Here is a 27,932-nt window from a genome sequence, read left to right as displayed (position 1 = left end):
AAAACATACTTGCTCAGAGCAGGTGTCATTTGTAAAAAATGTGCTCACAGTCTGCCTGCCTGAGACACAAATCTTCCTCCCTCTCAATCTCCTAGCTCTTCATTTTCTTAGTCACTTGTAATAGTTTCAAACTCAAAACCAAAGTCCTTGTTAATCTCCACATGGGAGAAATACAACCATAGCCCCTGTTCCCACAAGGAGATGATAACCCCTGCTCGTTTTCATAGTGCCTCACTTTCACTTGATCTTGACTAACATTCTAGCTGTTTCCCATCAGCCTTAGACAGGTTGGCCTATAAGTAATGTTTTCGAACTGTACATCCATCTTTCATCTTGCCATTCTCTCCAACATATTTCTAGTGCAGTCTAATCCAGTGCAGAGAGAATCACATTGCCTCTCTAACCATAATACCTCTTCTCCAGGGACCACGGCTCCAGCAAGTGCACAGCTCTGCTGGCTCTGCTTGAAATCTCAGGGCACAGTCTTCTTATCCTGTTACTTTCAGGAGGTCAATCAGCTCTACTTAACACCTGTTTAAATACCACTCCTGGCCTGAAGGGTAGAGAATGTCAAACTTCTTTGCCAACTTTCAGCCTGCAGCCCTCTGCTTGGCATCTTGTCCAAGCTATCAGAATATCACTTGTCCCAGTTGCATTTTGGGGTTCGGTAACAAACACTGAATTTATTAGGGTTTCCTTTTCTATTCCAGTCATGAACTCCACAGTCTTATCAACCACACAAGCTCCTAAAGTTAGCATTGCCTATCTCTATGATTATCTCCTCCCCTTTTTCTGCCCTCTCCAAATTGTATTTATTTTTCCTTAACCTCATACTCCATCCTTTTCCATTCTTCCAACCCTCTGGCTGAACAAAATTTGTTCACTGTAAAGAAGGAGTGATATCTTCCTCTGCTGCCTCTTTTGTCACAGAACTCCCGTTTATAAAAAATTTTGTACCAACTGCAATTCAAAAGCGGCCACTATGTCCATCTAATATGACCTCTGCTACACTGAAAGCTTACAACCATAAAATATGCCAGTATTCAAAGTGCACGAAGATCCATATTTAATTTTGAATCTTCCAGTTAATATAGAATTCACAAGAAAAACATCGGTAAATTAACTCACAATAACTGAGAGTTTTCACTTTCCACTTCCATCTACTAGATTTTATTGTGCTTTTTGCTGGAGAGAAAAGAGTACTCTACAATCCAAAGACAATTCCTACATTAGCCTTTCCTTAAAATCAATGATTTGTTGCTACAAATTTGTCATTTGACTGTCCAGTTTTCTATAATACTCCATTTCTGATATACATATGATACTACATAAATAGAAAAGAGAAATTTAGTATTGCATTGCTTTCTTTCCTCCCTTCCCCAACGTGTTTACACTGCGTATTTTCCTTCCTTATTTAGAAAACTGTTTTTTCTAGAATGTTCTTGAATGTTCTCAGTTAATACTCACATGTTTATGAACTATTTGTGAATCTCAATTTAACTTCATTCATTCAAAATTCAAATGTGTATATTACCAGAATGAGATTTATTTTATTTTCCTGTAACAAATGTTACCATGTTAGAAAACATATTGCTTTGAAATTACTACCAAACTCGGTCTACTAATGAATCCCTCTTTGTATTTCAAGTTCTAGTCTATTTAAAAGTCATCAGGGCTGGATACAGCAAGTTTTGATTTAAGAAACTGTCATCTGTAACATTTAAAAATTCCAAGGACATTTTATTATTGGCAGCATGAGACTAGCTGTACAAGATACTCAGATGGAAATTCCCCATGATAAAACACTGCTTTTTACACACATTATGAGTAGATATTTAAGTTACCATTTCCCCTCTTCCCTAGAGCAACGCCTGTGGCACATTGTCCTAAGCTCTTTCTTTTAGGGCACTGATCCTTAAATATTTATGGGCTTTTAGCTTTTACATGGACAAAGCTTTGAGTATTATCCCCATTCTTATCAAACTCAGATTTTGGGTAAAATGCCAACATCTCTGAATTTCTACATCTTCCAACAGCCTGTCGTCAATATTTGTTTCCTTGCTTCTCTTCCCTATTGCTTCAAAGATTCACTTTCTTTTATTTAAAGACTCTGTTCTTTTCTGTCTATTCCCCCTCCTATTCTTCTCACATGCCTCATTCATTCAAGTCCCTGCTGCAGCACCAATAAATCCACTTCCAGTATACTGGGTCCACAATGTCTTGTCACCTCAATTTCTCCTTCCGCACACATCTTTTGGATGTTAGATTTCCCAACAGTTCCCCCCCCAAATTCTTGTTCTCTCCTTCTCTCACTTAGACACTGAATTACTTCTTGTTCTTCCTTTCCAGCTACTTTCTCACAAATAACATTGTTCTTTTCATTTTGGATCTCAGCCACCTTTGTCTTCTTACCCCTATTCCCAAATATCTTGCTCTTTTACAAATCTTGTTAGAAAACAAATTAAGCTAAAGCCTCCAATCATCATAGGGAACTTCAGGAGGGGTTGGAAGCAACAGAGAAAAAAATGTTTACCTGCAGCTTGGAGACTTCCTGTTTTCTCAAAACTGAGGATCTCATTTGTACCACGGTCGATGGAGAAGTTCTTCTCAAGATTTGTCAGAGGAAGTGTTGTTATGAAGTGTTGTCCAACTTGTACTATGTGCAAAAGAAGAAACATCATCAGTTTAATCCTTAGTCCTTAGCCTTGATTGACCAGTCAAAAGAACAAGGAATCCATGCTTACATCACTGGGGAGAGGATATAAAAAAATCTGTGCTTTTTTTTTTTTCCTTTGGGGGTTAAAAAAAACCTCTGTACCTTGCTTGCCGATTATGTGTGTTAATATGATTAATAGCATGTATGAAAAAATTAAATCTATAAATTGTTTGATTCAAAGGCAACAAATGTAAATATCTCCAATTCCAGAGAATTATTAAAACAGTAGAAAAGTAATAAGGCTTTTATTTTCCCCAAACTATGAACATTAATTTAGAAGAGAATACAAAATACAGGAAGTAAGTTCTAATTTGAGATGGGAAAGAAAAATAACCAGAATCTCCTACAGAGTCCCTAGTGACTGTGAATGTGTGAAATTAATCACTGACAGGTGGAGAGGACAATTCTCCATGCAGTGTTAAGCTTCCTATTCTCTGAACGACAGGCAGTTAGAATAAGAGAGCCAAAGATAATAAGAGGTGCTTTGCTGCATTAACCTTCTGATCACCGGCCATGCACCTGCAACAGAAAGAGGTTTGCCCAAAACCTGAACTGGGAGTACATCTTAAATAAATATATATTATCCTGTACTTGTATTTCCTTTGGAAGTCTTCCAGATGTCATCATTTGTTACAGCCTTGGACAAATTCCCTTCTCCCCAGCACTCACTACACTTGCATATTCGGTGCAGATATGGAATTCATGGGGTTTGGTCTCTGTTATCCTGTGCAAGTTCCTCAACTGCAATACTTATTGTGTGGGAATACCCTGACCCATGAGAGCCCTTGGTTCATCTTCCCTGTGTTCAAACCTTCTGCATCCCTGGGACTTTCAATGAGGTACTTCACTGTCCTTTCCAAAAAGATTCATTAACAGTTTTATCTGAAGTACTCTGAAAAACATGAATTTGGAGGCATTAAAGAGGAAACTAAATGAAACAATGAACCTGTGTCAGGTTCAGAAGAAAGAGGATGCATCAAGTGATGGAACTCCTTGACATGGTATGGTCAGGATGCCAAATGCAACACTACTGTACCTAGCACTAGATAAGGTTGAGAGGTAAAAAACTCTTGACCAACAAGCTTTAAACACAAGCTTAAAACAGTGGTCAGTGAAGTCTCTCAGCTGCATACCACTGGAGACTGAGGTAATAAGCATCACTGTATGTTCTAAAACCATTTTTTCTGAGTATCCAATATTGTTCTCTGTCACACCAAGATAGTATAGATCAGTTTTTGCTCTGACTTAGAATAACCATGTTCTTTTGATATAAATTGGCAGGGATTTTGCAGAGAAATATCTGCTTCAAACAGTAGTGGTGTCATGATAAAGATTTAGAAAATGATAGATAAGCCTAAGCAAATCACTGCCTTCATTTCTTTGTGGAAATTAAGTGTCTTCCCTGTTGCAGGGGAAAGGTTTTAGTTTAAGCTTTCTGCCTTCCTTTCTCAGGTTGGTAGGTGTGAGATTCTGCTTTGTATATACCTCAGTGTTTTGCAAGAATGAAACCTCCTTGTCCAGCTCCAAATGAATGTCAGCTGAATGAAGTTTTCCAGCCTCCAATCAGCTGCTTTCTAGCCAGCTCACCTTGAGGAAATGCACATGAAATCAGGCGAGGCACCCTTCTCTGTAAGGGATCAGCAAGACTGCTGTGACACAAAGCAGACATAAATTTAGCTGCAAACTTAATTCCTCACACTGAGATACATGTGATTTAAAGGAATAATGCCATCTAAATAAAGGTAGATGCTTGTAAGGAGAAATGTGTCAAATGCTGGATGGACATAATCCGGCCTGCAGCTTAGAGCAGGAAATGAAAGATAAGCACCATAGACTGCAACTACCAGAAAAAATATTGAAAGCAGAATGTATTTTTTCTAGGTGGGAATTAGCTCTCTATACATGCTGCTAAACATTTGAGAAGTTTGGGCTTTCATTTTTCTGTCGTGAATAATATATAAACATATGTGAAAAAATGTTGTACTTCAAAGTCATATAGGATGCCTAAGAATAATTTAAAACAAAATAGTTCTATAAGCATGTTTTCTTACTGAGTTTCTTATCCAGATTTTCCAGTCCCGTTCCATGTCACTCACATGGCAGTATTTAAAATCACAGTTAACAACTTCAGAAGCTGATAAGCTTGTTTCAGTGCTGTCAGCTAAGTCCCTGTACCTTTATCTGGAGTTTGTGTATGTTATGATGTTCAGTGACTGCTTAACTTGCACTCACAGAAATATTTCAACATTTTCTGCAGTTCATAAAAAAAAATCTCTCAGGATCAATGTGTGTCCTGAGGCAGGATTAAACCAGTACTCAATAGGGCACCAGTTGTTCTGGTGGCCTGATTGCGTTCATCTTTGTTTATAAAAAAATCCCTCTCATCTCTAAGTGTGTGAAAAACTCCTATAAATGTGAACCAAATGCCATGCAGTTTTCTGAGACTACAAGAAATTTACAACATATTCTCTGAAGCATACGGTCTCCTCTGTCACTCTTAATGGACTATTCATTCAAAGACCCAAATATTCCAGCTATTTCACCGCTGTTTGATTGCAAAGCAGAGCCATGGTTCACTGTTTATGATACAGAGAATAAAATAACTCTCACAGTTCATTCTTGCATCCGGTCTAACTCCTCAATGTGCTGCTGCCGTCCTAGCTGCAGTGTAATTAGCTTGGCTCTCCAGTCCCTGAAGATAGCTTGCGTGGGTGGGTACCCTGCTGCCACCTGCTACTGCAGCTTTATCAGTGAGCTGTTCCTGAAAACTGATATCCTCTAAAAACTGGAATGAGTTTCCCAATTTTTTATGTGGGGACAGAATGAAGCAAAGGTAAAAGAGAGCCTCCCACGTTATTACAGTGACAAACCATAGGAGAAAAAAAGTAGAACACTGAGTAGGGCCATGTCCTATGTTGGTACATGCTTGTGCTGTTTCATTTACCTTGGCAGAACCCACTCATTGTGTTTGAAGCTCTTGACAAGGTCTTTAGAATTTTAAAGAGCAGTTAGTTATGAATAAGTAAATTTGCTGCCAACTCTTTTTCTTTTGATGAGGTTTTTTTTTTTTTTCCTAGTGTACATTTCAAGCATGAACAGTTTTATATTTGAATTATATGTCATTTTTTCTCTGTTTGTTTTTCTGTTCAGCAGTGTGTCAGCATGATAGTTTTGATGCAAGTCAGTCCCTGCCTGCACTTTGAGCTGCTGCACCTTAAGCAGGGACAAACTCCAAGCTGATTAATGCTGCACACAGCAGTGGAACACCCAAATCCTACGGCCACTGACATGACTACAACATTAATAGAATCTGATGTGTGTCTGTACTGCTCTGAAAAGCAGCAAAACCCACACTGTTTTCACTGGGTAATTATTATTTTTTAATTTGGTTCCAATAAAGAGAGTTTCTATATTCAGGCCAAATGTTGTTAAATGTTAATGCTGCCGACTGTGACTTGGTGTGCTTCTTTCCATAAAATGAACAAAGTGACTGTGCTCTCTTGCCAGCCACAGATTTATTGAGGTATGGATTACACATATTAAACACAGTCATCAGGCCACAAAGGTTCCATCACAATCTGCCTACGAGCTAACATCATTAAGGGGCAGACTTCATATATCTTCATGACTGATACGCTGATCGTTCCCACTCCATTGACTAATGAATTGACACATGCAATGTTCTTCAGCATTAGTGTGCATACCTTTGATTTACAGCACTAAAGTATGGGGCTGTAAGCTCTCAGATACTGATGAATTCCAGACAGCACTTGCATCTGGCTGTCCAGGATGCTTCCCTCTGAGGACAGCAGTGTTCACATCCCAGAATCGTACAAAATAAATGTGGTGGGCCTCACTCTGTCTGCAGTTTCACCTCCATAATGCCATCAATGACTGCTTGCCTTCCTGAGCCTAATCCCCAGCTGCTGTAAATCAGTGTATGTTGATTTACATTGTTAGTGGTCTGAGCAGTGTGTCTGAGCCTTTTGGTTCGTCTGCTTTTAAGATACACTTGGGAGCCACCAATACATGGTTATTTCCAGGGTTTGTCAGTGCCAGGGAAAAGGGCTCAAGAGGAGAGTTAACAGACTTCTGCCCTCAGTGGGTGCCAGCCCTGCCAGTCTGCAGCTGCAGTGTGAAAGTGGTGGATGCTAGCCTGATGCTGCCTCTGTGAGCAGAGGGGAGGAGAGAGCCTGTGGGAAGATGGGTAGTACTGAGTGGCTGGCTGCAGGCTTGTGTTTTGCTTCCAGCCTTGTATTTAAGTTACCCACTATGCATTCTGACTACCTAGTTCTAATGGGTGGTGTGAAATAAAGACAAATGTCAACACTTTGGAAGTTGCCATCACACAATCTTCCTAAATCCATCCAATAAAACAAAAGACCCATCACAGGTACCATCAATTTCATGAGCAGGACAGGGCAGGAGCAATTACTTGAATGCATCCTGAATGAAAGACTGGATATGATTTGTGGTCTGAGTTTGTGGTGTATTGAGCAAAAATAGCCAGCAAAGACACTTCCAAAATTAAAATTAAAATAGGAAATTCTTATTTTATGTGGCAAATAAGCCATAATTTTAAGAAGTCTGATAACAGATGCAAAACTAAATCATTCAGATCTTCCCACAGGGAGATATATTCTAGTCTCTGACACATTTTAACGATGACAGAAATATATTACTCCTCATAGATTCTAGGATTGTTTGTCTGTTTTTAATTTTGAGATGCCTCCTATGGTTATTCAGATTTCATATCAATAAGCTATCATAGATTTAAACCTTTTCAACTGAAGGATTTTGAGGCACAGGCGAATTTCTTCCTAATATTCACAGAAAAAACAACTTGCAACAACAATTTAAAAAATATATATATCTGACCAGGAAATCTAACTAACCCGAAGAAAAGAAAGAGTTCTTTCTCTCAGCTCACTTGCTATGATCACAGAATCATAGAATTGTAGGGGTTGGAAGGGGCCTCTAGAGATTATTGAGTCCAACCCTCTGCCAAAGCAGCTCCCTAGCCCAGGTTGCACAGGTAGGAGTCCAGGCGGGTCTGGAACGTCTCCAGAGAAGGAGACTCTGGGCACAACCTCTCTGGGCAGCTGTGCCACTAAGATACGAGATTAAGTGAGATGATCATCTCACTTAAAAAACCCTAGCAGACTTGTCATGAGACTATGTGTCTAGTCACACTGCAGATAAGGGTGTCACTGAAGACAGAAGGATTGACATCTTTCATGCATTTAATGAAATGTTAATAGTAAGGGTAGCCAATTCCATATCCCTTTTAAATTAGAAGATTCAAAACTACACTGAAAATATAGGAAAACAAACCGGAATTTCTATTAATTGTCTATGTTCTAATTTTGTAGATATAATCAAGGTGGTAAAGAGAAACCTGTTGTTAGTGCTTGTAGCTGACAAAAGTTCAGGCTGGAGAATGAAGAAAAAACAGCAAATAAAGAGTTATGCCACAAAGGAGATTGTCATACTATTTGCAATCAAAATTAGATCATTTTTCACAGCTGCTAGATATGAATGTAAGATGCTTCTAGGCATCTTTAATTTATATGTCTGCAACTGGAAAAGCAAATAATGTATTTTGATAGTCTTCTTAATAGTATTACAGGATAAAATGTGTCACAGGGTGACAATGTCCTTTTTACAGCATTGCAGCACCAGTTGTATAGGGAGTACAAAAGCCTTTCCTTTTAATATGTAGCTCATAAAGCCTTTCCTTTTAATATGTAGCTCATATTATCCTTTGTTATTAATACACCATACTTATTATGCTTAACTAAGTAATGGAAAAAGGGATTTGAAAATCTAGGTAAATTAGAAATCAGATTCTTGATTCACGATGCTGATCATATCTCTTCAGGTAATCTTCATAAAGGTAATCTTTGGAAGCAGGACAGATTTTGTGGATGGAGTTAAATTTCATCATGAACAGGGAACAGCTCAGGAACTACCTGGAAAGTTGTTGTGCAGCCTGCAATGAAAATATGAGCCCGTGGTTGTGAGAAGAGGAGAAGAAAGAAAGAAAGATGCAAGGCACTGGGAGGAAGGTCCCCAGGGTGCTGGGAGGAAGATCTGCTCTATACCTGTATCCAGGTGCAATGTGGAACCAGCTTCCAGCAGAATGTGGAAGGTGAAAGACCCCACAGACAAACCAAGGAGGGCTGTTCATCGATTCACCAAAAAGACTGGTTGAATTGAACAAGAAAAACACCTTGTTCTTCTCCTTGCCAGCAGCTGCCATGTGAATCTCAGAGGAAAAACAGTAGCACAGAGAAAGCTTGCAGACCATCAATGGCAGGACTTTGTCCCTGAAGGACTATGTTGAGTGTTCCCTTTTACAGCAGGAGCCTGGATCTGTTCCTCCACAGAGGAGATATGCTTAGAAAAAAGGGATGAGCAAGCCTTGTGGGAAATATATCCATAAAGAGTGGAAGGAGGAACGCAACAAGCAGATATTTTACTGAGGAAGTCTTCTCATTTAAATAAATTCCCACAAGACCTCTCTCTTTTTATCTCCTCTGTCAGTGTTCTTACTTGACCCGTGGGAATCTTTCTGCTTTGGCTTCTAGAAACTTTCATGTGTCCAAGATGTGAAGAAACTACGTGAATTTTTGTTGAAAATCTCTTTGCTGAGTGCCATAAATCTATCCTGAATTTCCCATTTCCTGCTGTTCATCTTGCCTTGAAAAGTTCCACTCCAAAGAAACACTATATTCTCTCCCACTCTGCATCATATCTGCTGGCTCCTTCACTGTCCTCTTCCCTCAAAGCATTGCAGTAAAGAAGAACATAAAAGTTGTTAGTCTGTCTGATGTTCCAGTTTGGCAAAAAAAAAGTGGATGAACTCCATATTGCTCAAACTACATGAGCACAGTGGTTTTTCCCTTTTCTAGAAGGTATATAAACTCCTTCACAAACTGAAAATATCTCCACAGGACTGTGTGAACTACACAGGCAGCAAAAGCAGCCCCACAAAGTATTAAAAAGATATACTTAATTAGCTTGTTCTTACCATGAAACAGAGGTTGGATTCATTTGTGTAAGCAAACTTAGAGGAATAGTCTGTTGTCCAGTAGTCTATCAACTGAAACACAGCACAAAATTTAAAATTCTTTAAGTTTTCTGAGAAACATGTAGGGTGTACTGAAAATACAAACCTATGTGATTAAAGACACCAGACTGGCCCTTTCATGTATGCCTCAACAAACTTTATACAACCCTCTTTGAATCTCCCACAACACGAAGTGCACACTGTGATTGTGACTTCTGCACAGGCTTCTTCTTTCTCATTAGCTCCAATTTAGAGATGGGAGGAGAATAAACTGTAGGCAAAGTGTGATCTGAGATGACAAGGCTAATTTTGGGGAAAATGTTCCTCTACCTTCTCCAATTGTCAGACTTAATCTGAAGCAAGAACAATGTGCAGGTAGTAAACATAATAGCCTTCTAATTATATTAAATTACCTCTCAGGAGCTTCTCTGCCCTCTTGTCAAAGTCCAGGAACTGGCTTTTAATGACAAATGTGAGCCTCAGTGGGACATTCTATATCATCATTTAGTTCAGCAAATGTAGCCCAAATTAGTTATATAGGTGTAATTAGATGCTGAAAAATAATTACCTTGGCCTTACCATTAAAAATTTCTTGCTTGTATCCCCTTATGATCTATGAACAAATTACTTTATTAGGAAATCATTAGAGCTCAATTTGTCTCTATATACTACAGACATCAATATTAATTTCTCATAATGTTATCACACATTCTTGCCATAAATTCATACAACTATGTAACCAGATATCAATTTGGAGTTGTTACTAACCTTAACTAAAAGACTGGTTTTACATACTTAAATGTTTTTCTTAAGCATCATTTTCCAGTAGAAAACTGAAGTTCTAGTGTTAGGCCATGAATTCAGACAATCTTTGCATTGCCCCATTACAGAGGGAAAGCGTTCCACATGGGTGCTACTGCAATATCCAAGTTTGAGTCTGCTGAAGCAAACTACCCCCTCAAGACCATGAGAACACACCCTATTTTCAGAGCCTTGAGAGCATCCTCCTTGGAGGATTATTTTGGGGCTAGCTCTCAGACTGTGTAGAAGAGAGCAGCTCAGTCCCTCTGAGATGCAAAGATGCCCTGCAGGACAGCCTGGCCAGGACTAACCCATTCCATGGGAACTGCTGGCCATTGCAGAGCTATGACTGTGATCTCAGAGTCCACTACAACTTTTATTGGGCCTCTGTTTCTCTGCAGATTTCTCTGAGCACTGAGAAAGCAGGTTGCTCCAGTGCCCTTGATGTGGAGACACAGTACAGTTTCAAGTCATATCTAGCAGTTAAGTGATTTATTGACTATTAGAATTTACAGAGCAGATGTGAGAAGGAAAGGAGATGATTAGTCAGACCCCAGGTCACCTCCTGCTATAAAATATGTTCCCATAGTTGAGCCTTTAGCTTTCACACAAGGGCAGGTTCTCACTGAAGTCTGTCATTGCAGGACTGTAAGCTAATTCTCTGCAGTGACGGTTGGAAAGTTGCTCACTGTTGAAACAAGCCAATATAGAGCAGCTGTCATCTTTGTACTTCTCAGGGCATCATACATACCCATACAAGTACTCTGTATAATAGGACCTCTGAATTTCCATTTTGGTGTGTGTATGCACATGTTTGTTTTATACTTTTTATAATATGACAATTTTTGTGGATTTTGGTATGCCACAAGCACTGGAGAAGAATTTAGTTAAGAAGATCATATACAAGCAACAGTATGCCCACAGACTTAACAGTCACTTCAGGAAAAAAAATGTCAGTAGTGGATTTTTCAAAATCAATGCTTAAAAGTTGATGAAGACTGAGATTCTCAGCTTGTTTCCTTTAACATCCATTTCAACAGGTACAAATTATCATCTCCTACTGGTTATAAAATTCTTTACCTAGAATATATGGCAGTTTTATACTGATTGGCAGCTAAGCTCCACCACTTCACTCTCTCAGTCCTCATCCTCAAAAGAGCAGGAAGAGAAAATATGATGAAATACATCTCAAAGGTTGAGATAAAGACAAGTAGATTACTCTCCAATTACAATTATGGGCAAAACAGACTCAGCATAGGGGAATTAATGTAATTTATTGTCTACTGATAATGGTCTAGAGCAGTGAGAACTAAAAGCAAATAAAAAACACCTTCTTCTCATCCACCCTCCACTGACTCTCCCCATCAAACAATAGAGGGGAATGGGGTCATTGATCATCCCGTAGCACTTGAACTCTGTTGTTCCTTCATGGTCACTTCCTTCTCCTGCTCCAGCGTGGGGTTCTTCCCAAACTGATCCCACACTGGCCATACTTCTCCAAGCACTGCTCCAACACAGCTCTATATCACAGGGCCCACCCTTCAGGAACTGCTCCAACATGGATTCCCATGTACAGCAGCTCCCCCAGAGCCCTCCTGCCCCACTGTGGGCTGCTGGGCTCTGCTCAGAGAGGGTACTCCTGCAGCCCCCTGCTACTAAAGGCTTACCACATAAGCCCATGTCAGAATCACACAGATCCCATTGTCAATACTCCTGCAATCACTGCAGTGGTGCTCACTCTGCTGTTGGTCTTGTACAAAGCTTCCAGAGTCCCAGATTCTCCCTCAGGAGACCTCTGAATCCTGATTGTAGCCATGTAATGGGTGCTATGGCTGTTCAAGAAGCTGAGAAAGGGACACTCAGCTGGGAACTAATGGGAGACTCCTTGCAAAGCCCTTGTGCATGCCTTAAGGTATTGAAGTTGTTAAAGCAGTGAGTAGACAATAAGCATCTCAGGCCAATTCCCCCACAGAAAAGGAACAAAGAACTAAAGTCATCAATATAAGTAGCGTAAATCAACTGAATAGGCAGCTGGAAAATGACAGCTACTTATATTATGAGACTTAGAAAGAGAAGATAAAATATAGGTGGATTTTTATCTTTTGGGTTTATAAGGCCATGTTTGATGGACCATGAGATCTTGGTAGGCTTTATGGGCCAAATTCTTCCCTGGGGTAACTCTATTAAGCTTGGTTGTCTCCCATTAGGATGGTTTGAAGCAGGAAAATTATGTATGCTGCAGTGGTAGTGTGAGGTACTCTGCTTTTAAGAGCTGCCATGCCTCAGCTAGTACATTAATTCCAAGGCCAGGAAACATATATTCAAAACTGCAGAAAGCAGCAGAACTAACACTGCAGTGCAGAAAAAAGAAGACAATCGGTGTTCTTAGCCAGCACACATTAAACGGCAACTAAAGAGCTCAATTCTTTGCTTCCTGCAAACTGCATTTTCCAATTATATTAATTCTTTTATCATTGCCTGCCTGACATGTCCCCCCCCCAAGTCAAACACTACCAGTGCAATCAGAACAGTGCTCAGGAAGGGACTCAGCTTTGCTCTGGGGAAAGGGTCTTTAAATGTCATTCTGTCTTGCTTTAAGTTGTACAGATTTTTCCTATTTTCTGATCACCTCCAGCTCCAAACTCAGTCTGATAGAGTGACAGCTCTTCTTGAAGCTGGCTATTACTCAACACCTATGTTCAGGGATCCAAGCTGAAAAGAAATAGATCACTCTTTCAGCCTCTGAGTGAATCGTTTTCAAACTGAGATGTCCTGGAAGCATTCCAGTGGAGGTGAGAAAAATCCTATATAGTGATTTAAGCATCTACTAACCGTAGGCTTTCTTGAACTTGGAATATAGACAGGGAAACATCCCTCTGAAAGGTTTACTACCTTAAAAATTACCTTTACTTTTGCTGACCCACAACAGTCAACCAAGAATACATAGTTATAATAAACTTTAAGTAAAACTTGATGCTTAAGATGAAAAAAGTGGAACAAGATGACAAATGTGGAATAAGTCATAGTGATTCTTATTCCAGTTGTGTTTCGTTACTGACCTTGCTAAGAAGACAGAAATTTTGATTGCAAGACAGAAGATTTTACAAATAAAAGTTAAATTACAGTGACTTGGAAGTTTTTTTAAACCCACACTCCTTTTTATTTTCACCCGTGTTTTTCTACATTTTTGTCAGCTTGTGGGTACAACTAGTTTAGATGTCTGGTCCTAGCAGTAGGCAAATACAAATACCAAAAGAAGAAAAAATATTCTGTACCTACAACATCCATCTGTGCACTGCTGATAGGTAAAGAATCAGCACCTTTTATACTGAATTCTGCTCCTACTAGTTCCATCTTTCTAATGACAGCTCTTGTACTGGAGAAGACAGTGAAGAGACAGCACCTATCCATCTTTTCTGTGTCAGCCATGCTGGTATGCCATGGATTTGTTTTCTGTTTTCCTAGTCTGCTCAGCCATTTTTTGTCCAGAAAGATTGTTACTTGTCTTTGATTATCTATTTTGAGGTACAAGAACTACATAGTTGATTTTTCATGTACCTAACATATCCCCAAGATCTTGTTGAGAGTCCATCATTTTACACTGGAGTGGCTCTCCATCTTTATTGAGCACATTAGTCTGTATTTATCTGAACTGAACTTGAATTCTGTTCTGGTTTTCAGACTTGTAATATTTCCCCACAGTTCTTCCTACAATATGTGTACATTACTAAGTGGTACAGCTCAGTAAGAACTCAGAATGAAACAATTACAGAGTGAACCAGATGATGCTGAGAATCCAACATCCATGTAAACACATTTTGAGGTGTTTGCATGGGAGAATACTTAGAACTAGCCTGGGTAAGTGGATGGAAAGCTAATTAGTAGTCAGAGCGCACCTTCCAGCTTAGTTTCTCCTAAGCTGCAATCTAGATTGTGCACTCAGAGACTTCCTGACAACACATGTACAGCCTAGTAATTGAGGATCATAAAATTTGCTTCAGAAGCACATTCTTGACAAAAACTAGAAAGCTAATGTGGGCACTCCTCTAATCTCTGCTCTTTCTATCACACTGAATAACTCTGTAGTATCAGCAAACTTCATACTTCAACGCTCACTGTGTTTTCAATGTTATTTATAAATACAGTGAACTTAAGATGTACTCCCAAATTCATCTCAAGATAATACATAGCTCCTCCTGCAAAGCAAACATGTTTGAGGATGAATCAGCTTTATCTACTAACCCTCTTGGAAATAAAATTATTTGGGTTGTAAATTGTGTTTGAAAGTGACAGTTTCAGCTGTTAGTCTGATATTTACATTATCTCTCTTGGGCTAGTCTTTTTGTTCTCCCACAGCATGTCAATCCACATCATTAATGACAAACTGCCTCAGTACCATCCTTCATACTTTAAACCTTTCATAAGTAGCAACCATTTTATACGTATCCTATACACAATCTAAAAACTCCAGAGACTAAATGTTTATTGCAAACTTACTCAGGGTAGGAACAAAGTCTTAAAGTCCCTTTTACTCCTCTCTTGCATATTGTTTTTCAGTTGGATGTGTTCCCCGCTGTGGCTTGCTATTTGTCAGAATAAAGAAATGAGCTCACACAGCAGAGATGGGGTACATATAGAGCAGGAAAGAGGGAATAACGATACAAGAAAGAATTAAGGACATCTTGTTGATGAAGAAAAATCTATCTAAATGTGGTCTGAGCTGCATTCATGATTATTAACATTTCAGAAAGTGGCGATAAATGGAAATTTTTGGTATTGCACACTGGTACGTATCGACCTGTTTCAATCACTTGAAATAAGGGTTCAAGATATGCCCTCTAGCTTATCAAGAGGAAAAGTGTGCAAGGCTCAATATCTTAATAATAATAATATTTAGTCCTTGAGGCTGGAAAGGTCTTGGGAGTCCTCTTTCCAGTCTTGCTCAAAGCAGAATCAGCTGCAACAGATTTGGAGACTTCACAGAGGCTTTCCTGGGCATCCCATTCTATTGCCTGATTTTGCTCGTTGAGAAAAATATTTTCCTTTCATCACATTTCAGCTTGTCTTGTTTCAGTTTATGCCTATTGGCTCTCACATTCCCGCCATGCAATACCTCTCTGTAATTTTTATTACTTCTCCAGAGGTACTGGGGGGACCATTTTTGGGTGCTCTGGAAGTTGTTCCAGGCTTAACAAGCCACAATTCCACTGCCTCTGTGTAGAGAGCAAACTCCAGACTGTGACTTTGACTGGACTTCCTTGATCTAGCTCCATATTAACATCATTCTTGTCATGGGGAGGGGGGGGGTTGATTTGGGACGGGGACAACTAAACTGGGAAAAGTGTTTCTGGTATGGTCTAACACAGGCTGAGTAAATAATGACTTACAGTGATACTCTTGCTATACTTCGTTAAGCACAGTCCAGGAAGCTATTAGTCTTCCTTGTTGCCAGGGCCCTCTGCTGGCTCCCACTCAGCCCACTGTTCACTAGAACTTCCAGATTCTGTTCAGCAGAATAACTCCCCAGCTGCTCAGTTCCCACCTGTATCACTGTGTGAAGTTAGCATGTCTAGCCTGTAGGATCTCACCTTTCTCCTTGTTGAACATCATGAAGTCCCTGTTGGCCTTCAGCCTGTCTAGCTTCCTCTGAATGGCAATTCTGCCACCAAACACAGTGACTGCATCACCCATTTGGTGCCACGTGCAGACCATGGTTATTATGCATTCTCTTTCCTCCTCCAGATCTTTGATAAAGGTATTGAACAGTAGAGGTCCTAGCACAGAATCCTGACCTATAACCAGCCTGCAGGTACAGCATGAACCATGTCCATGTCATGTCTGTGGTACTACTGCATACTCAAATATAATACTGAATAGTATAACAGAACACCAGGTTAGTTTTCACATCTGAATTTATATTTTTCTAATCACAACAAAACTTATGCAAAAAAAGTTTTTGGTATCTGAATTTATTGATGTAATAAATAAGATGTGGTGCTGGAATTATTTTCATTTAACAGAAAAGGTCATTCAAAAATGCTATCATAAAGCTTACTGAGGAGAGCACTAAATTAACAATATTTATTTGTCCTTGTGCCTTTGTATGAAGTCTCGTGACGTGAACTATTAAATGGAAAAATGTGTTAAGAAGGTGATAAATGTTGAGAGGCATCAACATCAGTAATATTAGTGGAGCAGCGGTAATGCATAAAATCAAGTTATTCTTATCCTTACTTTGATAAACATTTAACACTGGGAAAGAAAAGTAGAATGAAAGAAGACTTCTGATTTCCAGGAAACTCTAACACTGTAATTGTGGATGATTTTATACAATTACTTATACACGTGCATAAATGCTATTTTATTATTATTATGTGGCATAAAGAGATTCAGATGAACCAATCTGGAAAAGAAAACAAGTTGAAAACTCTGTGTTCAACATGACTCTTCAGACATTCAAGAACAGAATTCAGACAGCTCCAGATTGTAATCTTGGGTGGGTAGCTGGAAGCAAGGTTTTGGAGAAAAAATTAGCAAAATTCTCTTCTTTGCATCTTCCATATTGTTAATGTAAATTTTGCTATACATGATCCTAGTTGCTTTTAATGCATTGTAACTACCTCATGTGGAAGATATGATATGAAACTTACTCAGAATATTTGGCTCCCTAAGGGTTTTAGATGGTTTTGCAATGCTTCACTAGCTCTCCATAAATGATGGAAATAAATCCTTTTACTTCAGAAAGTGATATAGGTTCAAGATGTCATTGCATATAATAACAGCTATTTTTGGCAATTCTTCAACTGATTTAATTGTATCACAAATAAAAATGAGACAGACACAGTAAAGACAGTTCATGGGAGAACAGAAGAATTGACTAGAAGACAAAGAAGCATGATATATTGAAAATATTTGAGGATACTACAGAACAGACAGAGTGAGAACTTCTAGATGTGTTACAAATGATGAAAGTAAATTCTGTCCTCTGAGTCCACTGGTGTTGGGGCAAGATCTAAAAAAGTTAACTTCCAGCAATTTCATTGCTGTCTTTTAACTAGAGAGATTTGTTTTAGCTTCCAGAAAATACTTTCTAACTAATGAAACAAAGGCCTAAAGGAATACAACAAGAACTGAAGGCCCTTGTATTGTAGGTTGCAGAGTCTCTTAGACTATCTCAGGAATGGATTAGTTGAACACCTCTCTTCAGTAATAGTTTAAGCTTTGAAATGAAGAACTGAGGATGATGATTTTTCAGGTTCCTTCTGGCCATGTGTTCTATGGTTTATGCGTCTGGCTACAAAGCACTCTGGAGCTGAAGAGACATTGGAAAAGCAAATGAACATCATCCTCCCACCCCTACTTACCATCTGTAAAGTAATTCCCTGCACAAACCTTGCTGAGTATACATGCACATTTTAAAGCATCGCTGCGTTGACAATCTCTTCTGTGTTTGATTTGATTTTTACAGATTGCTGTGATGAAATTCTGCTAACCACAAGTGCTGAGAAAGCACTTTAAAGCTGTTACGCACAAACACACCTTGAAAGAGAATAGGAAAATTCACAAGAAATGTTGTTTTCACTGGTAAACTGGGTTGTATGACAAATTCATCCATTCAGTGAAAAGCCTAAGGGGTGAGACCACTACTTTAGATTACAGGGTATAAATAAACTTCATGAAGAAACTGTAGGATCAAATATAGGAGGGAATCTTCTCTTGGACTATCTACAGAAACCGTAGATTTTTCTAGAGTTTAGTATTTTAAATTCTTCACTATTTTGTTTTGCTTTGTTAGCTGTCCTTCAGTCTTAGTGCCCTCTTTACTCTCAAGAGAAAGAATTAGAGAAAGTATTTTGGTGAGTAAACCTTATGGGTAAGAGCCAATTTTACTGGGACTAGATAAATGAGTCCAGGGAAAAGTGGGTGACTGGGTCATCTTTCTCAAAGTGTTAAATCTAAGCAAGTCCTATTTCTTTTTTGTCACCTGTAATGAAAGCTGAAAGCAATAACTTTAGTTACTGTGCAACGAAGAACACCACTGGAAGACAAATATGAAGTAATGAGGAACAGGCTGTGCAGAAAGTGATGAGATCCATATCTGTTATAAAACTCAAACTCTAAAAAGCACAACAAAACACCCTGCCTCTAGAAAGCAGCAATCCTGCTGTGGCTGCTGTCTACTTTCCAGTGTGGTGGGTACTTCCTGGCTTACTATTCCCTATCTACTCCCCCATATGCCAGGGAGCTTCCCTTTCCTGTCCTCACCTCGAAGTTGATTGACAGGCATTTGGCTATAGGCTTCAAGATGCAAGTGGATGATGAAAATTCACCCCTTTGCATTTTCTCACTGCCTTTGACAACAGGGAGAGGGAAACAAGCACTTATGAGCATGTATCATTATTTGAAGAATGTAAAGACTGCACTGGCAACTGTTATTGCACTGTAACTGCATTGGTAACTGAGCAGGTCCTGATCACTAAACTATTTGAAAAGATTTGTAATTCAACTGTTATCCTAGAGAACCCTACATGAACCAGAATTAATCTATGGTTGGGACAATAATGCTTCATGTGTTGAAATTGGTTTGCTTTTTAACATACCAAGGGACTAGAGGTCTTCAGCAGTCAGGAAAGTCACAATACTTGGTAACACTGAACAATTTAAAAAGTAGTACAGCACACAAAAGATTTCTGTCCCAGAAAACCAAATAAGGCAATATTGACAGGTACATAAACTGGCCTCCAACCCCAGGTTCCTTGTTCCCAGCAAAGAGAAGTGGCAACAGGAGACATAATTTCTTGGGCACTCTCCTTGTTAGAATACTTTTGCCAGGTTTCTTGGTCTCCAGTAATTCCATTTTGAAGAGCTTCAAACACTATCTTTGGTGAACAAGAGGAAGAGCACTACTCCGTGAGCCAGACAAAAGTTCTGTAAAGTAGTACCTTGCAGAAATATCACATGCTACTTAACCCATTCAAGAGGATGAGGGGATATTTTGGGTCTGGTTTATGAAGCAGCAATGAGTAGAAGCTTTTTATTCTGTCTGGCATGAGTCATACGCTTCAAAAGAGACCATTTCCTTTGTAAATTATTTTGAAGCTCTCTGCTTTCAGAACAAAAAACACATTTTCAAAATGCTCATGAAGTGGAACTTATGTCTTTAGACACTAGTCCAATGCATCTGTAATGAAAGACTTGTCCCTTCATCACTCATGCAGTGCCTTTTCATTGAAGTACAAGAATTCACTCTAGGGATTTTCCTAGATCTGTCCTGTGTGATGCTGCCTGTGCTATCCTTACTATCAATAGTAAATAATGTCTTGATTTTGTTGTTGTTGGTATGAAAAGAAAGACATTTTGAAAAGATAGTGTGACCACCACTCCCAAAGACATCCCCAGAGGGGCACACTGATGAATTTTCTCAAAAATTAAATGTGTATGCATGAGTGTGAATAAGATAGAGGGAAATAAATACCTTTTGGCATTCTAACTCGGGAATTTTGGTTGGTCTCCTGAGTTCTCACCAGTAATAGGATTGTCACTCAGAGAAACTTTGCATTCAGTCCACATCGCAACCTCAAGACACTTTGATTCTTCACAGCAAAGCTCTCACTCATTTCCTGGCCCCCAGTTGACAACTGTTTCTGGGCAAGGTGGAAGCAGACTCCTCCTATTGGGAGGGGGCAGCTTTAATGACAGTTTTAGTGAAACACAGTCTCCACCTTATGTACCTTTACTGTATAGATTTTTACATACACAGCAGCCCCAGAAGCAGTTAAAAGTCTGTATGGAGGTCACAATCAGCACAGTCTCTGAATTATTATTCTGCCTGTCTTCCTTATTAAGATCATACCTTAGTGACTAAATCCATTATTATACATTGCATGCAAAACAGCTAATGTTGTGTCAAAACAGCAAGCACTTCTCTCAATATAAAAAGAAAATTAGTTTTGCAGTACTGACCAAGACAACTGATGAACCACTCTTCTGCAACATTTGCAATTTGCAGAACTGTGAGCTGGCACAGCTCCACGTAACCACCGTTTGCTTTACAGTATGCATTAGGAAAAAAAGGTACGTAAAAGCGACAGCTCTTCACTTTCTCCATAGGTCATGCACAAGGAGAAAATAAATAAGGAATTATTGATGATGCTCATATCATTCATAATCCTGCAGAACAACTCTGTTGACTATTGCATTCTCTCAGTAGTCTATAGAGATATACATCTAATATAAGATACAACACTTGCTTGAATCATCTTCTGATAAATCAAAGCACTGTTTCTGCTTTTAGAGTTGCCATTAAAATATCTCCTCTGGACATGAGTACTTGAATTCCAGTTCCCTGTGCTGTTACCTGAAATACTGATAGGTGCCATGGAGGGCATAACAAAAGCATACCACACATCATTGTAACAAGCTGACACAAGATCGCTTCAGATGAAGGATCTTTTCAAACCTGATGCCTCCCAAGACACCCACTAATAGCTGAGACAGCAGAGATTTAATCTGACTTAAAGCAATTGGACAGAAACTGGCTTATGTGCATGTCCATATGTCTCTGTGTGCATGTGCAGTGCTATACGATGTCACAAACTTTTATTTTTTAACCCAGCCATAAACATTTGCTCCAGGCAAAATAAAGTACACAGTGTTCCATCCAGGGAACAATTTTTGTTTAAACAAATTAAAAAATATCAATTTGCTCTCTTTTAAATTTATGAATGCCAATATTTCTTGCTCTTCTCTTCTAATATCCACCTGCATGACTCTACGTATGACTCAGTAGGGATTTGATTTATTGGAATTAATTTGGTAAGAGATTAGTTCACACCACAAAGTAACAGCTTCACACTTTTATTTATTTATTTATTTTTTCACTGGGGAAGAGAAGTCGAAGTAGTACAGCTGTTAGAATGGAGAAAAACCTATTGTGAGGGGAGAGTACGTGTGTATGAAAGTATAGGTTTCCCTAGGGTTGTGTGACCTCCTCTTTGCTCATTCCTGTACAGAATAGCAGAGGTTAATTACTGCAAGGGAAGTCGTCCCTATTCTGATAAATGCAAAGAAGCAACACTCCAGCAAGCAAAGAAGAAAGGCAAGTATTACAAAACTGAGAAAAGGAAGAAGTACTCACAAAATGGAGAAAATACAGGCTTGGAAGGCAGCTAATGCTGGTCTGATGGTCTTTGCTGTTAACCATAATGAAGCTGCAGAACTACACAGTAAAAAGCCATATCTGTTTTACCAAACCCTGAAGTCCTCCAAATTAGGGCATGGAGTCTTTACTGAGCTAAGGAGCTACCTAGCACTTTCCTTCTTAAGTGAAGCAAGAACCATTGTAAAGGACTACAAGTTTGAGTTAATTAAACATTCTGATTTGCTTTGGAACAGCCTGATGTGGGTTGGGTTAGGTTAGGAAGCCAGGAGAAAATGAAGTGAGTTTTTCTCTTTCAGAATATGTGAGGGAGTGAGGCAGGCTTACTTACAATATATTTCTTTGGCTTAAAGAGGCTGCTGAGTGTCAGCTCTCCATCAGCTCAGAGCTCTGTAATTTGCTGGGAGATATGGCTGCACTCTTGAATGTTTTGTTTGTGGAACTTCATGCATACTTGAGTGTCAATTTTCTACCTTGGAAAGGGTGGTGGTTCATGAAAACTTCTGAGTATATAGTTCTGTAAAGTTGTAATATTCAAAACCCTTTGAATATCAATCACAGAGATACTAAAATTTTCTTCTTCTTTCCTTTTCTTATCTTTTCTTCTCTAATATTAAATATCTTCACAATGCATAGGACAAAACATCATTTGCGAGTCTTGGGTATTTATTAATGGCAGATATGTTCTTCACAGAGTTTGTAGAGCTTCTCTGAAAGTCATCTCTTTTTGTGGAGCAAGAGCTTCTTACTGGGAGAGGTCTCAATATCCTCAGCAATAGGCACAGTATGAGGAACAACTCCTGTCTGCATGAACAGCCTTCCACTCATGCTCGTCCAGTGTGGGAAAGGAGACTTTTTATATTCTTCCATTTATCTCTGAGTTGTGCATAGGAAGGGAAGCATAAGGGCCTGTATTGCTCATGAGCTTCACAAACAGAACATTGCCAAATATGTCTTAAATTGCTGTGAAGCCTTGAAGCCTGTGAATGCTGATACAGATGATGGACAAGAAACTTCAGTGAAGTTGCCTTTGTTTTTCAGTCTTTGAATTTTTGCTGATCATAATCAGTTTCACCATCTGACTGAAACTAGAAAGGGATTATTTTTTTGCTTTGGATTTTAAGGATGAGCATATTTGTTCAGAGGATAGAGGAGACCAAATTAGAAATGCTGCTGGGGCATAATAAATTCACTGTAATTGCAAGCTGAATTCCTCAATTCTTCAGACACCATCATCTGTAAATATTCTGAATCTTTCATAGTTAGCTCATTTATGCTTTTGTCCTTACTGAATTAACCATTGTCTTTTCTTTTATGTTGTCTCCTGAGGGAAACCCCTTTTAAATCTTTTTTGTTTAATTCAATTAATTGGCATATTGTCTGGACTTATGTTTCCCCTCCTGGGTCTTGAACTTATGTTCCCTCAGTTCTCAAACTCCTTAGCTATATTTCTGCAGCTTTGACTGACAACTTGCTTGATCAGAGGACAAAGCGTGTTCTTTCCTATCTTTTACTTCCAGGCTAATATTTAACAATGTAGACAGTTTATCAGTCAATTTGTTAAGCTGGGGTGAGAGTTCTCTGTTCTGAAGTCATCACAAAAATCAATAATAATCAATTCAATTATTCTAGCTACATTAAACTATTATTAACTGTAATAATTAAAAATAAATAATTAAAAGGACCTCAAGCCTCTGCTGATTTATGAACAGTTTGTGCTTTTGTCCTTTGCTACCAACTTTCACATTTTTAATCCTTTTCCAGTTAATGAAAGACAGCAACTAAATCACACTGCTTTTTCAGTGTGAAAAATCAGAGGGTGAAGGTTTTGCTTTCAGCATAACTTCTTCACTTATATTAGCAGAAGAATGACTGTGCAGGAAGTATGAAGCATGAAGCAGAAAAAATGTAGATTTGATAAAGCATTATTTCTGTAGTAAGAAAAATGGGTTGAAAAACATAGGCTTAATACTACTCTTAGTCAATACATTTTATGGCTATAATAAACTGAATTAATGGTACATTGAGGACATTTTGTCAATGCTTTCTTTCTTTTTTTTTTTTTTTTGTCTCCACAGGATACACAAAAAACATATAATAACTTTACTACAAGTTGCTCACAGGAATTCTATCAAGCTATAGACTTGAGTATATCTTATATACTGTCAACCAAAAGAAGGAAAAGTAGGACAAAAGCAGAAGTATCCAAAGTAGTGATAAAGTTAAACAAAAGCAGAATGATCATGTCCTTCCCAAACATGGACACTCTGATGTCTCAGAGATTTCCATATATCAACATGTCCCTTATTTTGACAAAAAGTTTAAGGCGCAGATTTCAAGGCTGAGAAGAGCTAGTTTTGTAACAGCTTTCCTTAGGCCACAGTAAGAGTTTGGCATAGAAAATAGCAGTGCCCTGACTACCATTGTGTCTTTGTGTCTGTTCCTTTTTATAGCAGGATTCTGACAAGTATCCATATATATGAAAACTTATGGAGAGGCAATAGCTGTTTGAATTTTAAAGAAGCCAGAACAGAGAGAACTGTTTGCTTCATATTTCATAATAATAATGACCTGTCTTTTAATCATCAAAGACCACTTTGAGATCTTTCCTCTGGCAAGTTCTTATTCAAGCCAAGACCTAAGGAAAGGGTGACTAAAACTCCATGAAAACTGTTGATGGTATAAATGGCTGCTGAACAACTTCAATGAGAATCTTACTATCATGGCATATCCACTTAAGAGTATGTCTCATAGCTGTAAGCATCTATTCAAACTCAGTGTAAAAGCAACTGTGTACTACACCATGTTTCTCTTTAGATATATGAGCTCACTAAGTATTTTGTGCATTTTCTTGTTCACAGTAACCAGATAGTAGCAGCTAGATTAGAAACAGCAGATATTCTGGCGAGTATGAACCACTGAACTGTGTCAAAAGTTCTGCATTTAACTTGGATCCCATAGTGACACCACCTAAATAAATTATAATAAGCAGTGTCGCTGAGCCTTGTACAAAGAGGAAAGGACTTTAACACATTATTTTCAGGTATCATTTTCCATACCTAACTTACTAAAGGTACTGATCACATCTTTTTTAGTAATCACCATACATAAATGAAATACTATTTGTTTTAAACAAAAGAGAGCCCCAAACTTCAGAAATTAGTCTAGTCTCTCCTCCAGAACTACTTCATAGTAAGAGTATATATAAAAATGTAGTTTGAAAACTTGAGGGAGGTGACATCCTGGGTTACTGTGCCTGTATATCCTACTGTCATGGACAGCATTTGCCCTAAATCCTTTTCACGAAGTTCATTGTAAAACTTGTTCTTAAAAGTTATGAAGTCATAAAAGTTGTCCATGTGCGCTGTTCCTTCTAGAAGGCTACATATGTACTTCAATGCTCTGCTCTTTACAAACCAGTTCATTTCTGCTGTGAATACTATCCTTGTCAGTTTCCTGGTGATTATGACAAAGTATCTTTTCTCATTATGGCTTGAAAGAAATATGGATATATCTTCACGTATTTACTGGTAGAGGCATTACAACCCCTCTTGTAACAAACTGTTTCAAGATGGAGAGACATATGTTTCTTACACTATTGTGCTATGCTTTCAGCATATGCATGCTTCCAGTGTTGCCTGAGAGGAAGGATAACAGAGGTACCAATAATATTTTTTACTTGGCCTACCAAAAGGCCAGAACTGTCTCCAAAAAATGAAGCAGTTATACCAATATAAGTGGCATATTTAACTGGAAAATAAATTCTTAACATTCATATAATCCACTAGATTGTAAATATTTTTCTAGTAAAACAAATTGTGGATTTGATTATACTCTTTTTTTTTTTTTTTGTCTTCTCCATCGCCCTTTATTATCACAGTAACCATTGTCAATAGAGCAAGCCACACTCTCTAGGAGCTGGAAACTTCAGACAGTTTGGCAGTGTCCCTGAAAGTAGATCCCTACGTCAAATAAATTACAACAAAAAACCCCAAAAAGTGAAACAGAACGACAGGTCACAGAAGACACAGGCATCAGATACAAGGGTACTAAGAACAGAAAACTAAAACTTCCACTTTTTTTGAATCATGAGAAACCAGATCAAGTGGGCAACAACAAAAAAAGACCTACAAAATTTGCTAGTGGGTTTAAGGGAAGCAATCCTTTGATCATGCAATCTGTTTTCAGAATATGTGTTCAAGCCAAAATGACAGAGCAAATCAGGACTTAATATACGTAGCTTACATAGAAGGCAGAAATTATACTGAGCTTTGTTACCACTGTGCTTAAGAGGTGCATTATTGTAAAAGAAATTGTCAGACACAGCTGTAGTTTAAACCTGAGTGATAACAACATAATGATACTTCATACCAGTACACCTTCTTTGCTTCCTCAACAGAAAAGGTATATGAGTGTCAAGATTTCTTTTACTGACTACAACTGTAATCTCTTGATGCTAAAGACTCGGATATCACTTTAACAATCAACCAAGGGCAATTGAATTGTTGCGACATTTCAGCATGTTTCTACTCATTGGCTCAGTTCTAGCTGCACTTAGGTGTAAGAAAGTCCCAATTTTGCCTTAAGTATTTAAGTTATGTAAAAAAAAATATTAAAGATACCTATATTGTTTATCTCTGCCATCTGAAAATATCAAAGTGTGTTCAGTAGTCAAGAGTCAGCTACTCCTGCTTTACCTGCTTATCCACACCTGCATTAGAATACCTTCAGTATTATCCTTCTTTCTCCATTGCTCAATTTCTGTTTGAAAATTACACTAATTATAAATCTTGATTCAGTAGAAGACAGGAATTCAGAGTTATAGACAACCCTTAAAAATGCAGCATAGAATGTTACTGTAGAAAAACCTTCAGGTTCTGGAAACAAATAAACAAAAGACAACAACAACAACAACAAAACAAAATGCAGAGGGAGTAAATAGAAAAAAGGAGGAATATTCAAAAATTCAAGGTTAGAAAGGGTCATAAAACACAGTTCCCTGTTTTTTCAAGCCTAACGTATAAAATAGCTGACATATTTCTGTATGTATGTTCTTTCTGGAGAAGTCTGATTGATGCTATTTTGAGGGTATCCAAAATTTCAATCAAACCAAATCTCACTTTCACAACTATTACTGTTACTACTGCTTTCATGCTCTTCTTTCAATAAAATCTGTCCATGAGAATTTTTAGGCTTTCCATGTGGAACAGCTGCAGTATGGCCAAATAATAATGCCGTAGTACTTCTTGCCAAAAAGCTCCAAACTTAAAAGTCAAACTAAGCCAGCAAATGATAGATTATAATTGCTTTTAAGTAGCATTATAGCCTCATGTCAAGCAACTGCTAATTACTAAGGGCATGAAAAGGATCCTGTGGTACTAATGTATATTAATCACATAAAGACTAATGTACACATTTCTAGATATAAATGATGTAACAATAAATAAGATTAATTCCCTTTTTGTTGGTTGGTCAGTAAAGCTAGTTCTAAGAAATGCTAATGCATATTTATCTGCTGGAACATTGTACCATTTTACTATTATGTTTGTTGTTGTCCTTACTGCATAAAGTCATCCTACCGTCTAAAATGCTAGACAGTATCAGATAATGTGATGCTATTAATAAAACCAATGAATACAAATAGGGGGATGAAATTAATCTATTCCAAAAACATTACATTTTTGCTACTTATTTTTGTCATTGATATTAAGAAAATAAGAAGTATTGAATATCATAACCTTTACCAGCATCTAACAACACAACAAATGTTCTTTGATCATCTTGTGGGGGCTGGAGGATTCTGGATAGTGATTAATAATTATGAGACATTTAGAGGTAATTTTTCAAATCCTATCTAATTTATCATAATCTATAATACATAAGATTAAAAGATAGTTCAGGCTGGTTCTTTCGATCCTTGTTCAAAGGCAAAACCCGAAAAGAAAATGTTTAGTTAAAACAGAATCAATACTCTTTTAGGTAGATCAAAGGCTAAAGAGTAGTTACCAGTGTGGTGACCACCCATCAATCCAGGGAGTGCTAATGAAAGCAGTCCCAAAAGTAGCTGTGGTTAGATACAAGGAATGTACTGTCAAGATGACCATGAGAGATGGTATTTTTCCTGGCATTTTGGGAATCAGGAGAATAAGACCCTATTCACAAGACATGGACTTTCACTGGTATGG

General features: G+C 38.2%; 1 protein-coding gene across 2 annotated transcripts in view; it reads right to left on the bottom strand.

Annotated features, from left to right (window-relative positions):
• CHST9 (carbohydrate sulfotransferase 9) overlaps positions 1-27,932 on the bottom strand; it is a 175,196-nt gene that overhangs the window by 134,685 nt on the left and 12,579 nt on the right. Inside the window, exons 1-2 of one of the 2 annotated variants that reach the window (XM_065752625.1) lie at positions 5,327-5,379; positions 2,534-2,656 (exon numbers count right to left, since the gene is read on the bottom strand). The gene's annotated coding sequence lies outside the window, so the exon portion shown is untranslated. Of the gene's footprint in view, positions 1-2,533; positions 2,657-5,326; positions 5,380-27,932 lie in introns of those variants that run through there. The other variant, XM_065752624.1, reaches the window with a different exon arrangement.

Source organism: Cyrtonyx montezumae, unplaced genomic scaffold (assembly GCF_038088225.1).
Source record: "Cyrtonyx montezumae isolate F1298 unplaced genomic scaffold, pur_monq_1.0 scaffold_8, whole genome shotgun sequence".
NCBI classification, from domain to species: Eukaryota; Metazoa; Chordata; class Aves; order Galliformes; family Odontophoridae; genus Cyrtonyx; species Cyrtonyx montezumae.
Note: the sequence above shows the minus strand (reverse complement) of the source record. Positions and strands in the feature narration are given on the sequence as shown.